Consider the following 17465-nt stretch of genomic DNA (forward strand, 5'->3'; position numbering starts at 1 on the left):
AATTGTTGTTTTGCAAAAACAGCTATTAGTTATATTTCCCATTTTAAAGTATATCAAACATCAGTGCCAGGTATTTTCTACCATTATTCTTCTCATTCCCTTTTTACTTCTATGTTGTGACAACCAATGCTACTGCCATCTTGTTCAAGTTGTTCATCATGGCCAAGGAATGAGACATTAAATTAGTTAGAAACTGTTGACATCAGTGCAGACATTTAGCCAATGCTTTTATCCCAGGCATCCTACAAAGTCAGGAACTGTTTACAGATATTTTATTTCCTTCATAAACATTTCTAGTTATAGCTTTTGTTTTCCTTTGCTCTGTTCCAGCTAGCTTTATCTTTCGTTAGCAGTACTAATTGCTCTGGGGTCACATGTATAAACGGTGCGTACGCACAGAAATGTTGCGTACGAACGTTTCCACGCTCAAATCGCGATGTATAAAACCTAAACTTGGCGAAAAGCCACGCACATTTCCACATTACCTCATACCCTGGCGTATGCAATTTCTCTGCTTGGTTTTGCAGACTAGTGGCACCCAGCGTCAAAGCAGTGCTACTGTTCCTGTGTGGTTACCCTTTCTTTCTTAGACCCACATTCCTGAAGCGGCTTTATAAGTACACTGAAATTAACTGCATATTGTTTATTAGTGTAATGCATCTGATTGTAATTAACCTGATGCAATAGAATGGTCCAGGGAATAGCCATAGTATTTCAAATACCATAACTGCTTTAGCGTTGTTATGCTCACTGCATCTTCTTCTTCTTTCAGCTGCTCCCGTTAAGGGTTGCCACAGCGGACCATCTTTTTCCATATTACTCTCACTGCACCACTCGGAGTATTTATATCACTGTATCTGAGTGGGGAATCACAGCAGCAGCTGATCGGAAAGAGAATTATCGGTATACAGTTTCAAGCACACACTACCTCAGCCATGGCAAAACGCGTCAAAGCCTTTCCTGTACGGACCTCGCGTTTCATAAACAGTTTCATCCCAAGAACTATAAACGCACTCAATCAGTCCATCAAGTGCTCCTTGTAGAACTGTTTGTACTTATAAGTACAATTACCCCACTGTAAACTTGCACTACAGTTATAATATTGCACAACCTGCGCCACTTTATAAAGCGTGTATGATGACGATATAATTTTTAAGATGAAATGCAGCAAAATATGTTGCTTATAGTATACAGATAAAACTTTAACTTCATTTAAATAATCTGTATTGTTAATAATTAAACATATGAGGACACGGTGCCGCAGCGCTAGCTAGTTCACGGATAGCTCCTGCCTTGCGCTATATTATTGCTGGTGCTGACGCGACACTGGAAGGATAGACGGATAGAATAATTAAACACGTACTACGAAGATATTTCAGTTTTCCTTAAAAGTTTTGAAGAATCTGCGTTCTAAGCTTACAGATGGCTTAATGTCTATTACAGAGCTGATTGTGTGGCGATTGGGTATTTGGAGAAAGAAAAGTAAGGACAGGAATTGGAGGTTAGTACGTTTGAAAGAGACAGTACTTCTGTAATAAATTATTTCATCGAAGGTCGCACATGGCGCAGCAAGCCTCTTGCGTGAGATATGAACAATCACTGCGCCACCGTGTTCTCATGTTTAATAACATGCTTTCATTCCTATCATCATGAAAAACATATCACGTATACATCTCAGTATTTTAATTATTCAGAGAGCTGTAATATCACAAATGTAATGGATTCTGTGTCCTGTGGGAGAAAGAGAAAGAACGGAAGCACGTAGTCGTAGTGATTCACACACAGAGCACATAGAAGATCAAACATAGAACAAAGCATTTAACGTGCTACTTGAGAAACTAGTAAAATAAATGATTTTAAGATGAAGTTTATGATGTTCTATTTTAATGACAAAATAAACTACGTGATTAAAGTGGAAATTTCGAGATTAAAGTTGACATTTCGTGCTTTTTTCCCACTGTGTGCCTATTTTTTTTCTCTGTACCCTAATAAGCTTTCATATGACACTCAGACGGTCTGCTACGAGTCGCCTTTTCACGCCGACTTTGATATGTGACAACTTCTTTTTTATTTTGGGCACTGTGCAACTTTGTGAACTTCAGCTTTCGAGTTTCTCCGACACTATGTCACTCGATCAACTTTCTTTTGTTGATTATACCATTGTTTAAACCAACAAATAGTACGTTTTTCCTTTGCCTCCACTTGGTATTCACTGAAATTCTTATATTTTCCCCCGTGCTTTTCCCATTGTCTTTTCACAGAAGGCTATTTATATCAATTTGCATATTCAAAGAGGCATAATTCTGGGAGGAGTTGGAGCGGGACAGAAGGCGCGTGCACGTGCGTTACTTTTCACGCTGATCCGAATTTATGTAGTGGAAGAACGTGAAAGTTTGCGTACGCACAGATTCCTGCATCTGGATTTTTCTGTGCGTATGCACATTTCCGCTTTTGTGCTTACGCCATGTTATAGTGTGAGTTCTACGCACTGCGTTATACATGAGGCCCCTGGTCTTTTAGAATTCTGTATTGGAAAACAACCAAGCTAATGCTTATGGATAACCTTGTATTACAGTCAATTTAAAGTGACATGTATTCAAATGTATTTAAAAGGAACTTTACAATGTGTGGGGCAATATGGTGGCGCAGTGGTAGCGCTGCTGCCTCGCAGTAAGGAGACCTAATAATATGTGTCAGCTTCAAGTGCTTTAATAGAAAGTATCTAAAAGTCTTTTAATATCTAGGTTCATAGAGGTGAAATAATATACAAATGAAAAATATAAATAGCAATCTACTCTAAAAAATCCCCATATTTAATTGTTGCTCAGAAATGCTGTATGTGCTGATAAACTGGATATATTTAAAGATATTCTTGAGTTGTATATTTCCAGTCTTAACAAACTAACTTTATTCATATTAATACTGTACAGTGAAGGGTACTAACCCCAACTGCAAGATCATTTTCCAGAATTGGCACTAACTCATTATCCTGGATAGCTGATATGAAGACCAGTCTGCTACCACATCAAAACCCATTGTATTGTCTACGAATGTCTGTTATTTTTTAATTGGTTATAGTACATGTAATTATACAGCATGGGAAATTCTTCCACTGCTAGAAAATGGTGCTGTTATTGTGTTGGTTTTCTCACTTATGGTTTTTCATATCACTAACATATATCTCTGAAAATTCAAGCATATGCCTCATTATCTTTTGTCTCTGAATCATGCTTTGAAGCCTAACTTCACCATTGAAAGCTGGGAGGAAATCAATATAATTTTGATATTTTGACTCCAGCTGGATCTAAGTCAGCTAAAACAAGAACAAAAACTACAAAGTGAAAAGTGAATGAAAAATTGATATCCAAGCAGTGGTAAATCAAAGTTATACTTAGCAAATTAGGCCTCTTAAATCAGTAGGACACACCATTCCAAGCTCTGAAGCACTCATTTCAGCTGCTGAATAGCGTAACGTTTCCTTGGAAAATAACATGAACAAATACAAATCATTCAAGGTGAACACAACTCAGAATTCTCATCACAACAAATATTTTTATGCCATCTTACTTTAAGGTTCAAGTACAAATACCTTTTAGTTATCAAAAGTTGGTACAAGGAAGTAAAAATTGAAGCATTAAAAGTATAAAGATAAATCAGAATGCTACCCAGAAAGCACTGAACATCTTGTACCTTACAAAGTGGAAGAAGCTATTAATAAGAAAACCATGAAGTTTTGGGAAATAGTAGTGGAAGCCAGGTTAAGAAGGGAGGTGACGATTAATGAGCAGCAGTTTGGTTTCAGGTTGGGAAAGAGCACTACAGATACGATATTTGCTCTGAGGGTGTTTATGGAGAATTACAGAGAAGGACAGAAGGAGCTGCATTGTGTCTTTGTGGACATTAGAAAAAGCATGTGAAACGGTGCCTAGAAAGGAGATGTGGTATTGTATGAGTAAGTTGGGAGTGGCAGAGAAGTATGCAAGAGTGGGACAGGAGTATAGTAGGGAGTAGGAAGTAGGAAGCAGGTTGAGGAGATCCTACAGAGGTAGAGATATGCTCTACAGAGGACAGGAATGAAGGTCAGTAGGAACAAGACAGAAAACAAGTGTCAGGAATGATTTGTGACAGATGGGTACCAGCAAGAATGAAAGGGAAGGTCTACAAGACGGTAGTGAGACCAGCTATGTTATATGGGTTGGAGACAGTGGCACTGACCAAAAAACAGCAAACAGAGTTGGAGATGGCAGAGTTAAAGATGTTACGATTTTCATTGGGTGTGACAAGGATGGACAGGATTAGAAATTAGTACATTAGAGGTTCAGTTCAGGTTGGACCGTTGGGAGACAAAGTCAGAGAGGCGAGATTGCGTTGGTTTTGGACAGAGAGATGCTGGGTATATTGGGAGAAGGATGCTAAGGATGGAGCTGCCAGACAAGAGGGAAAGAGGAAGGCCAGTCCTGTTCAGCCTATATACATCGGACTTCCAATACAACTTGGAAGTCCTGCCAAGTGCAAAAGTTCGCTGACGACACTGCTATCGTGGGACCTAATCAAGGACTTTGTTAAATGGTGCGACTCAAACCACCTACACGTGAACACCAGCAAAATCATGGAGCTGGTGGTGGATTTTAGGAGGCCCAGACCCCTCATGGACTCCGTGATCATCAGAGGTGACTGTGTGCAGAGGGTGCAGACCTATAAATACCTGGGAATGCAGCTGGATGATAAATTGGACTGGACTGTCAATACTGATGCTCTGTGTAAGAAAGGACAGAGCCGACTATACTTCCTTAGAAGGCTGGCGTCCTTCAACATCTGCAATAAGATGCTGCAGATGTTCTATCAGACGGTTGTGGTGAGCGCCCTCTTCTACGCGGTGGTGTGATGGGGAGGCAGCATAAAGAAGAGGGATGCCTCATGCCTGGACAAACTGGTGAGGAAGACAGGCTTTATTGTAGGCACAAAGCTGGACAGTTTGACATCTGTGGCAGAGCGTTGGGCACTGAGCAGGCTCCTGTCAATAATGGAGAATCCACTGCATCCACTAAACAGTATCATCTCCAGACAGAGGAGCAGCTTCAGCAACAGACTGCTTTCACTTTCATGCTCCACTGATAAACTGAGGAGATTGTTCCTCCCCCACACTATGCGACTCTTCAATTCCACCCCTGTGGGATAAACGTTAACATTATACAAAGTTATTGTCTGTCTGTATACCTGCATTGTTATCACTCTTTAATTTAATATTTTCTTTATCAGTATGCTGCTGCTGGAGTATGTGAATTTCCCCTTGGGATTAATAAAGTATCTATCTATCTATGAGAATTTTTATGGATGTGGTGAGACAGGACATGCAGGTGATGGGTGTAACACAGCAGGATGCAGAGGACAGGAAAATACGAAAAAATACATAAACAGTAGAATAACTCCAAGACTCAAAAGAATATAATATTTTAACCATTTCTTAAGAATACAATCTTGGTGAGTCATGCAGAACATGTATGAAACATGATTAGTCACTCATGGAATTTACAAACCACTTGTCTCTTTTGTTCTCTAAATGAAGAAATGATAATAAAAACTTTGACTTTCATTTTTACCATTTTAATAACTCTATTTGGTTATTGGGCATTCCTTGTCCTGGGTACTGTCTGTATGCATTTAGTATGTTCTTCATTTGTCTGTGTGGATTTTCTCTGGCATAGTTGCACATTCCAAAAACTTGCAGGTTAGTTTAATCGGTGACTCTGAAGTGGCATACTGTGAGTGATTGTGAGTATGACGGACTGTGTACTGAAACGGACTGGAATTCCATCTGTGGATTGGTTCCTCCCTTGCTTTCAAGGCTGGTGGGATAGAGTTCTTATGATTTTTTAGTGTATTAAATGCACACAGTAATGGAATAAATGAAAGTACACATTAAGTGGCACATATAAATAAGACAAAGAATAAAAATAACTTAGTTTACCATAACGAACTTTATACAAGTAAAAAGAACATGCAGGTTTCACACGGCTTCTACTTCTGATCTCACTGACAGTTGTCTCCAGGTAGCTAATACATCTGACTTTTATGATGGCAAGACTTTGGTCACTGAATGTGCATGCAAGTAAATTTCTGTCCTGATTCCTCCTTCTTCCACCACCTCTTCTTGCTCTCTATTCCCAAATGCTGTGTTCTTTAACCACCTGTTCCTTTGCTCCCCTTCACTCTGTCTCTTCTACTACCCTCCCATTTTCCAGTGTTCTCGCCTGTTTTCTTCCTCCCTTGATTATTTACTTTCTTCATTCATTTGCACCCTTTCTATATTTATTCATGCCTTTAATCCTTTTCAAAATCTGTCTTGCCCTTTTTTGTTTTCATCACTCTGTCTCTGTGCGCAGTTTGAAGAGATCTCATGTTTGCCTCACAGCTGCACACATCAGGCACACACGCAGCGAGCACGCAATGATGAGAATCTGCTCATCTGCCCTTGTCATGTTCTGGGTCGCTCCCCGCTGAATGCAAGGAATTTGTATTCCATCAACATCCACTAGAAAGCTGACGGATATTGCAGGAGTAACTGATTGCTTTGTCCTTGTGAGGTGAAAGGAAAACAAAGCAAAGGGGGGCAATTTACTGTATGTGCCAAATTGGCATCTGATAAAAGGAATAACAAAATTGGTTCTTCTTCATCTTTGGATAAAGATTATGGCCTAAGTAATAAATCCAATATACCTGCCATTTCAAAAGCAATGGTGAGTGAAAAGGGGCAGCGACAACTTTTAACCAATAACTATTTCACTATTATTATATACATTTTTTTACAAGTGCTTTAAATAGGGTGTCTGCCTGGCACATCTCTTTTTAGGATATTCACTTCCAGTCATTGTCCTAAAGTTTTAATGTATAATTACTTACTATACAATAAGCTGTACAAAAAAGCAGGAGCAATTGCGATATGTTTACTTTGTAAAATGAATCTGGTTAGTGCGAAAGAAAATGCATTTCGTGCAGTTGTTTCAAACGAGATAAGTTACCAGGGAGGCAACAGATTGAAAGTGCTCTGGTTGTGGCAGATAAATGAGGCAATTTAAGAGGAAAGCAAAAGTCAAATGCTTCAGAACTGTACTTCTGTAGACCTTTTGCATGAGACTTTGTTTTACAGTATTTTACCTTTTAAAGAGTTACAGGAGTCATTTTCAGATTATAATATACTAACATCATCATTGTTTTAACTCTTAATAATTTACTCATTAAAATTATGTAAAAATTATACTACTGCCTATTTGTAAGCTAGTGCCAGATTCAAATCTGGGCTGCAAAGCTCTTTGCTTTGTGAAGTTTACATCATATCTCTGTGTTCCTAGTGTAAACTTGCTCTTTGTATATTAATAATCATGTCTATTCATATTTGAAAAAACTAGATTTCAGAAAACTGTAAAATTTCTTTCAAAAAATCAGTTGTAAATTTGCTATGCAATTGTTGATTAAAAAAGTTTCATTTTGGGTTTTGATACACATTGCTGGGACAGTTATAACATTAACCAGTTCAGTTTCACAAGAGAGTATTAGAGAGGTATGGATAGATGTTGATGGTTTGTGCTGTACCTAACACTACCAGTTCACAGTCCACATAACCAAAATGAAGCTCCCATCATAAAGGGCTCTCCGTAATCTGTATGTTGTGTAAGATGTCCTCCTGTAAGCCTTGTGGTTTTGATAATAAACACAGTAATTAAAGGACATGATGCTGTGCCCTAGATAGCTGAAGCTCACCTGGAAAGCTAATGGTTATATTAAGTGTGTTAATGTCACACAACAGAAAATTAAAATTAGTATACAACAAGCCATGCAAAAGAACTGCAAAAAAAAACAATTCTGGTATGCACCTTGCGCTTTACAACAATGAAACAATGTTTTTTCTTTACATTTTCTTTATTTCAAGGCAATCCACAATTGTTTCCTTTAATGCAGGAGATCCAAAAAGTGCTTCATGTTTAGCTCTCCAATAATTTCTTGGATGAAAGGAAATTACTTAAACAAGTGGAAAAGGAAATGCAAGACACACTATTATATATATGCATAAATGTAAACTTTCGTAACAAAATAGTATTTGCTGTCATTTATCTAATAAGGCTACACTGTTTTACCTTTTAAGGATGATTACTTTAAGGAACCTGCCAATGATTGGAAAGAAATAACAAAATATTCATTGTTCTTGGCAGATATCTTTAATAGAGGCACAAAATATCTATGGCTACTAATACATGTGTAATTTAAATCTGTAAATTGTATTAGTCATGATGACACAATTCACAATGCAATAATAACTAAAAACTCTAGATAATGTGAAGGTTTCATTTCTGCAAATCATAATCTGTAATCATATGCAAACATGCACAGCCACTAATAATAAAAATTACAGGGGAAAAAGTGCCTACAAATACAGTATTCCAAACTGTTTGTTTAATTCAAGACTCCCAGACCACTCACTGAAAAGTTACAAGCACATATGGAACACCAAGTAGTTTGGTGACTTCTCACAAAAGACATTTCTTAACACATCAAAAAACGTACTACACAATAATGAACTATTGTTTTTGAGTTGTTGCCGCTACTCCATCCTCACTGTAGAAGTAAGACACTACTGAAGTGGACTGAAGTTTAAGTGGAGTCTTGTTGCATATGTTTGGTGTCTCACAGTTGCCTATCGGACAATGATGAAATTATCTATCTGCTCCACAAGGCTTATCCCCATGTGGCCAAAGCTAGTGGATTATGTTTTCTGATTTTATACAGTGCCTCCAGTTCCATCCAAACATCTTTTTTAAGGGGTTGCTCGTGCTGTAGCTGCTGATTGGCTTCACAGATTGTCTGGCGGACGCTGATAGAGGCAGCAGGTTGAGGGATGATGGAGCTGTGCTTTGGGTGTCCTGGTGGTGACTGAGGTGATTGGAACAAAAGCCATATAATGGGTTACTGTGCTTGCTGGTGCCTCGGCCCTGCTGAGGAGACCGTATGGATGTGTGGAGGAAGGCAACAGTGAAAGTGACGCCGAGGCTTGCAGGAACATACAAAAGAAAAAGAGAGCTTGATTTTATCTGTGTGGTTTTACCACTGTTTTAAAATTATTTTTGATTCAGGATTTATTGACTGATTTTATCTCCAACAATGAGTACTTATTTTTATACATTATTTATTTATTGACTGGTTTGCACTTTACTTATTTCTTTGGACAAAGATCGCTTGAATAAAACTGTACTATGCATATTTGTTTGCATGAAAGTGAACAAGGTCCATGAACTCCACGACTTTGCATGGCAGCAAATTAAGCAGTACTCATCTTCTTTTTGTTCTGAATCTTCCCTTCCGCTGGCTTTCTCTTGACAACAGAAATAATCTGTGAATTATGTACTACAGCGATGAAGTAAGATGTCAGTTTTCTCGGGATGCCAGTTTACTTGTTCCACCTGCTTTTTTCCTTGGAATTTTCTTGGCATTAAACTCACACTCAAGAGATAATTTAAATGTTGAATGTCATTAACATTATCTCCCTAATTAAAAGTGATGTACACTTGTTCAGTAGCAAAAGGCCATCTGCTGATCTTTGCAGATGAGAGTGAGCTGTGCCATAATATGCTGCATAACCACCCTTTTGGTAGAGTACAAATTCCTGTGATCTATTTATATCATTATATCTATTTATGTTGGCATTATGCACTCCTGATGTGTTATTTCTTGTTACAAAGGATAATATATGTTTTGAATTTTGACTAGTTTGCTTTTCTAATAACTAGAGTAGGGTCCAAATAGAGTGAGGCACTGCTAAACATGAAGGTATACATTATGAGAAACATCTACTATAAATATACAATCTTGAAAGAGTGCATATGTAGAATAAAATATATAGAATACAACTAATGCAAACATATTGTTTTCAAGAAAAGGCTTCTCTTGTCAATATTCTCAAGCTGGACTTAAAATGGTTAATATGGACAATTGTCAAAAGATTTTTGAGAAATAATATTCTGAAATATTATTTTTTCATAGGTTTCTACAGTAGTAGAGATAAATAAGACTTCCTGCTGCTTGTACAAATTTTTCCTGTTACTAGTACTATAATTGCCAATGAAGGACTGGTACCTTGAAATGGGTCTGTTTCCTACCTTGTGGCTAATGCCACATGGATAGGCTTTGCCTCTCCACCACCCTGATTTTGGGATAAGTGGGCTTAGAAAGTGGGTGTTGGTCAGAAATAGTATTAATATTCTTGCATGTTATTTTGAGAACTACTTGGTAAAACCATTCTGGATTTGGTGTCCTATATGGCTATGTCTAAACAACATAACAATGTACTACAACTGCTGATCATTGCTATAGCTATGTGCTGAGCTATGAGATTTTACATGCTTCATCACACCCGCATTCATTGTGGGTAATAAAATTATTCTAACAGAACACTGCTGTAAAAGTCAGTATGACTTATGATGTATTGATGTGAGATAACTCTTTACATCTCTAAAATTATGTCTTAGTTTGGTCTTTTTCAGGATCTCAGTATTAGAAAATTAAATAGTATTTTTCTCCTATTCCTTCTCTACATGGTTACAAGTATCAGTTAACTTCAGGGCTGTCAATGGCCACATCCTGGTCAATCCAGGAGTTAAGTGAGCTTCTGTAAAATAGAGGAGTTGTGAAACCCAGAAGTGTTTGCTGAGGCAAGTAAGTTGTTTTTAGCAAGTGGAAGAATAAAGAATACCATAGTATGGGTTATTCCTGCCCTGGGTACAATAAATGGAAGATGCTGCACTTCACTGAATGTACCCTGCTCCAGATAGCAGGTACTCTTTTTTTTGTGAAAATTCGCTCAAAGTACATTCATTTTTAAAGAAAAATATAGTGGTTAATAAAGCATTTTCCACTGATAAATTGCATGAATAAAAACTAAATTATTTTAGTAGCTACATGGCTGGTACTTTCCAACACTTTATATGCTGTAATACGAACTCTCATGAATTATCTTCCCTCAAATTAAGCCATCTCCTGTAGGTAATAGTAATGCTAAGCTATTTGCCAATTGCTGTGCTTGTAGTTTTTTGAAAAATAATATTAGAAAACTAAAAGCCTATTTTCCTGCCTCTGCCAACTTGGGATTTAAATTTTCAGTTTATTATAGTCACCCACTCACATCTTTATTAAAAGTTACAGAAAGGTTTGTAATTTCAAGTTAAAGGATGTAAGATGGATATCACTGAATTTCAAAAAGTCTACACTATTGCCTAAGGCGTCTGCATGATCACAGGCTCGAAAGCAAAAAACCTTCTCACATGTTCTAGTTTTAATATTTCCCATTGTTCCCTCATTCAGAAGCTGCACTGATAACTATGGAAAATTTTCTGACACCCCAATGACATTTATACACTTTCTAGACTGAAAGTAAGAAATTATGTCTTAGAAACATGTAAAAGAGATATTAATGTATTTAATATTTATTAAATATTATTTAACAGTATTACATTTTATTATTTATCTTATTTATGTTTGTGTTCAGTGTGCAACAGTGATATAAATTAGAAGATTATGATTTAATTTTGATTAATTATATTTTATATCCCAATTAACTGTATTATTCATCAGAGCTGATACAGAGTGATCAGTACCAATGAGAATAAATGTGACCCCATCAGAGAGTAAGATGACATAATATATTGTAGGTGCAATGCAATACCATTCAACATGTAATTAAATAGAAATATCACTTTGAAATGCAGCAACACATGTTTTCTTGCATAATAAGAACATATTGTGTTTGTGCTGTTATGGGTATCACCCTCTCGTTATTCATATGACTGGGTTGAACTTCTAGGCCTGTAAGCATCCAGGAGCTTGTGAATGTACTTTGTGTTGCTGTACTTTAATTTTCTAAGCCACTGGTGCTGTGTTTCAAGTACTGATTTAAGAAAACTATTACTAAGTGAGCCATTTTCTTTCACTGCTTTCATTTAATGTCTCACCTTTTAGTGAGTGGTTTCTATTACTTACGGCTCCCAAACTCTTCTGTACAGAATTTACTTTTTATGTGAATTTGTCTATTACCGTAAATAAACAAATCTCACATTTGGGACATGTGTATTCTTTGTCCCAGTTGAGCAGTCTTGGATGGAAAAATTTGTAAGTGTACTGTAGTTCTCTCTGTCACAGGTCACTTACTTCTTTGCCTTTGCTCTAATGGGAAATGAGTGCACTTGTGTATAAACTAAAACCTTGTATATTCTGAGTTGTATAAATAGGTTTAATGTATAAGAATTACCCCAAACAATTTCAAACATTCAAATTCCTTTTCACTTTATTACCTTTGTTTAAAAAAAAAACAAACTGGCAGAATCCACAAGTGCTTTCTTTTATGCTTTCTTTGTCATTGAGCACAAGTGAGTGAGTGAGAGTGAGAGAGAAAAAGAGAGAGAAAGAGAGATGAAGAGTGAGAAAGAGAGAAAAGAATCCTAATAACAAAAGGAGAATGCATGCTGCCCATTTGAAACTCTACCTCCCAGCATTTAAGCAAGAACCAACTACTGTACATAAGCAGAAAACATGAAATAACTATCAGAGAATTCCCATTTGCAAGTATAATTCTCAAAAACTAGCTGAAAATGAAACACACATTTAGAACTGCTGTAATTGGGAATTAAGTTCAGTATTCAGTGTAAAAGTTTACACATTTCTGATTCCTTACACAAAACATTTACCAAATATCTTGTATTTTAACATTCCACCCTGTATATTTCATTCCTTTTGTCTCTCCAATCCTGTTTCATCAATGGTTATGTTTTGCAGAAAAATAGGCCGGGTTTCTCTGATACAGTGTCAGTATGAAAAGAAATAACCTGATTTGAGTATGCATCTATTGTCATCTCATTTTGATTATATCTGATTCAAAACGTGCACTAGTGCCAGTTTTACATGAATACTCAAATCACATTTTTCATATGCAGTGCTGTCACACATACTGAATCACACACCGACATACAATAGTATATCAGCAGATGCACAGTCATATCCTATATTTTTTTCCTAAATGAAACTTCATATACAGTCAAGTTCCACATTGCATTAGTCCTTGTGCTTGCTGCGATTTGGGATGCGTGTCATCATTAAACAAAGAAAACCAACTATGTAGTGTTTCTTTTCAAACAATGTCTGGTCTGCTGTGCTTTCTTCTCTTTTCTCCAAGTTGAAAATTCTGCAGGCTGCAAACTAATTACTATAAGTTGTATGAAAAACCTTGTAATACCATTCCTATCAATTTCATGTATGGTTTTACCTAACTGAACTCATAAATTGTTTAACCCGTGTGGTACGGTGATTGTGACAGGGCCTATTTTTTCCTATTACTTTCTCTCTTGTTATATTTGGGCAAACATGTATGTAAAAATTCTATTGTAAATTGTACACATGACAATAGATCTAAACTAAACTGATTGCACCATAATGCCTTTTTAAGTTTTTATAGACTTTTGAAAGAGCGAAAGGTCACCTCCATGAAAATACTAAGTTCACAATATGATTTAACAGTTATCATTATGTACTTTCTGTGGTATGTGTGAACATGATAAAAATATACATGGAAAATAAAAAGGAAGATTATTATTGTTATTATTATTGTAATAAGAGAAAAACAAAGAACAATACGCATGAGTGAATAAAAGTAATAAGTAATTTTCATTGACTCTTCCTGGTGGACATTTACTCAAGAAATTAACATTTCTGCAGTCCATGATTGGAATAACTGGAGCACCAACAGTTTTTCAGATTTATCTATGATCTTCTTCACCACTCAAAACAAAAGACTGTGAGTAATTGTAAGTGACACATTTTTCTGGTTATTATTGTCTAGTTGTTTACAGTAACAGGCAACAATTCACTTCCAGGCAGCAACATTCAATACTGTCAGTTACCATTGGGTCACAAAATGAGTTTTTGAGGTGAAATGGGTATGTTAGGGGATGTTAGGGGAACTCTGGAGGTCCAGAGTAAGAAAACCAAGACATTGAAAGCAAGTGACAATCACAGCAGGAGACAATATGGTCAGAAATGCTAGCACAATATACTTTTCCATATTATTCAATATCAGTAATTATTATATTCATTTTCTGCTGCTAAATTTTTGGTTTAGTCAGTATTTGAATCCCAGAAGAAATAAAAAAAAAAAATCATATTATGATATGATGACATACAGCAGTAAATAACTTACTACAACTGAACATTACTGAATATAAACAAGTAATTAAAAATCTAGACTTTGAAGACCTTTTGGCGATTGCTATAACAACCAACAGTTGTAATAATGCAAACATGTCACAAGATTTATTAGAATTCAAGGCAACAAAATTAATAGGAATAAAAGAGAATAGTTTTTTTCTGTTTTAGGATTATAGAAAATTACATTAGGACTTGTTTGTTTTTGGATTGCCTTTACAACTTGTCACGTTTGTGTCATAGAATTGCACAGAAACACAGGAGATTGTAGAGACAGGAAGTTTATTCAAACACTTCAAACAAACAAGTCTCTTTCAGAAGTAAAACGAGCTCAGTATGCAGTTAGTTCTTGATTAAAAGAATAGGTATAGCACAACGGGAGTGGGACCCCCAACAGGAGCAGAGGATGTCTGGGGGAGGAGAGAGAAACAAAGCAATCAACCAAAAGGACAGGTACTGTTCAGGCTTTTAAGTATGCATACTGCCGCATGAGAAGCATATCACACGATAGAGCAGCCACAAGTAAGCTCAGCAAGTAAGGGAGCAATGTGAAGGTAGTCTATCAGCGTTTTTAACAGGGGTTTTTTGAGGAGCGTCCGTGTCTTCTAGGGGTGTGTTCAGCCCCCCTGTTCACAAATTCTTTTGCTTTTTGAGTGTTTTGGTATATTTTTATGTTATTTAAATAAATCCTACTTTTATAAAGATCTTTTTTCACCCATCTCTTTACAAACCATGGGTGTATGGTAATACTCTTCATTGTGAGGCATTTTGAGTATGTTTTTGAAAATTTATATACAACTTTTAGCTTGTAAATCCAAAGTCTATTTTGCCTGTTGTAGGCTTTAGACACCCTGCTAAGAGTAGGCCTTATCTGGGAAGGCTAGTTTTGATTTTGGCCTGCTTTGAGTTAACATTTTGAAAGCTTTACACCATTTTGTCCATCTTATATGCTACATGCTTAACACTGGAAATCTGATTTTTTAACTCCATAGAAAGCTTTGGCCTACTCAGAATCAAAATGAGGAACTGACTTTTAATGTTCAAACCACTTTATATTCCAAAAAATATATCAAAAATACACATAAATGCTGTTCTAGGTAAAGAAGCCATGACAACTTTGGATAGTAAGGACAAAGCCAACAAAGTACATTAATAAATGCACTGGACTACCCAATAATCAAAAAACAAGAAGAGAAGAAAATTAATCCAATAAACCATAAAACCCAAATCTCACAAAAACTGGCACTCTATAGAACTTCAATGGACCACTGAAGGATCCACTCTCAGCTTTGGAAGAGGAACGCTGAGGGTGGTTCTTCAGAGGTGACATCAGGGGGGACCTGCCTCTTGGGGCACCACCAATAAAGCACAAGAAACATAGTAAAACAAAACAAAATACATGGAAACACAATAATTAAAAATTAAACTAATAAAGAAAACAATCAAAGAAAATACATGATCTTACATAAATCAAGAGAAGCCACACCAATCTATACTAATAAAAGGCAAAGCCCTCACTGACTGACTGACTCACTCACTCATCACTAATTCTCCAACTTCCCGTGTAGGTGGAAGGCTGAAATTTGGCAGGCTCATTCCTTACAGCTTACTTACAAAAGTTAGGCAGGTTTCATTTCGAAATTCTACGCGTAATGGTCATAACTGGAACCTGTTTTTTGTCCATATACTCTAATGGAGGAGGCGGAGTCACGTATCGCGTCATCACGTATTACACCTCCTACGTAATCACGTGAAGTGAAAACAAGGAAGAGATTTACAGCACGAGTCAAACGCGGGAACGAAGGTAAATGACGTTAATTGTTGAGTGTCTTTTAATACTTTGTAATTGTTGAGTGTCTTTTAATACTGTGTAAGCATACATATTAACAGATGTGCAATTAAACGTGTGCATTTACGAGGTGATTTCTCAGGCTTAAAGCTTCGATCACTCGAGTGAAGGCAGCTTCACAAAAAAACAGATCCTTAACAAACTGTTATTTGTATATTTTACCTCAATTTTAAAAGGTTTTCTTTTCTTCTTAATAAAAATTTAAAAGCAGAACTTCGCCGGTGCGAACCGCGGGGATTTGAGCGACTGACGCATACAGATATATTCATGAGTGCAGGTACTTCGGAAACAAAGCACCGTGTAAACCTAAAGTTTAAATTAAGTTCATAGACCTACAAAAGGTTGCCATTGATTTCAGGCAAGACTGCTTTTCTCCTGTACAATTATACGTTGCATTCTCAAGAGTGTGCTTGCACGGATTCGTCATATTACAACTGGAGTGCTGAACTGACAAACTGGTATACAAACAGAACAATCGTAAAAACAGGATTAAATAAAAAGGCTGCTTCCGTTGGCGAAGCAACGAAAAAGGAAGACCTTATATGACGTTCATTTATAAAACAGCGGACAGGCTGTGTGAAGTCAGTTACACAAAAAAACAGATCCTTAACAAATTGTTAGTGGTATATTTTACCTCAATTTAAAAAGGTTTACTTTTCTTCTTAATAAAAATTTTAAAGCAGTACTTTCGCCGCTGCGAAGCGCGGGTATTTTGATATATATATGTAGATATGTGTATATATGTGTAGATATGTATATACAGTAATCCCTCGCTATATCGCGCTTCGCCTTTCGCGGTTTCACTCCATCGCGGGTTTTATATGTAAGCATATTTAAATATATATCGCGGATTTTTTGCTGGTTCGCGGATTTCTGCGGACAATGGGTCTTTTAATTTCTGGTACATGCTTCCTCAGTTGGTTTGCCCAGTTGATTTCATACAAGGGACGCTATTGGTGGATGGCTGAGAAGCTACCCAACTTACTTTTCTCTCTCTCTCTTGCGCTGACTCTCTCTGATCCTGACGTAGGGGGTGTGAGCAGGGGGGCTGTTCGCACACCTAGACTATACGGATGCTCGTCTAAAAATGCTGAAAGATTATCTTCACGTTGCTACCTTCTGTGTGCAGCTGCTTCGTGAAGCGACATGCTGCACGGTGCTTCGCATACTTAAAAGCTCAAAGGGCACGTATTGATTTTTCTCTGTCTCTCTCTCTCTCTCTCTCCCTGCTCCTGACGGAGGGGGTGTGAGCTGCCGCCTTCAACAGCTTTGTGCTGCGGTGCTTCGCATACTTAAAAGCCAAACAGCCCTATTGATTTGTTTGCTTCATTCCTTTGAAGAGGAAGATATGTTTGCATTCTTTTAATTGTGAGACGGA

At 36.9% G+C, this 17465-nt stretch overlaps 1 protein-coding gene across 2 annotated transcripts in view; it reads right to left on the minus strand.

Annotated features, from left to right (window-relative positions):
- The window catches only part of syndig1l (synapse differentiation inducing 1-like), a 145325-nt gene that overhangs the window by 60831 nt on the left and 67029 nt on the right, over positions 1 to 17465 (minus strand). The gene's annotated exons all lie outside the window — the stretch shown is intronic.

The sequence above is a fragment of the Erpetoichthys calabaricus genome, chromosome 16, assembly GCF_900747795.2.
Source record: "Erpetoichthys calabaricus chromosome 16, fErpCal1.3, whole genome shotgun sequence".
In the NCBI taxonomy this organism is placed as follows: domain Eukaryota; kingdom Metazoa; phylum Chordata; class Cladistia; order Polypteriformes; family Polypteridae; genus Erpetoichthys; species Erpetoichthys calabaricus.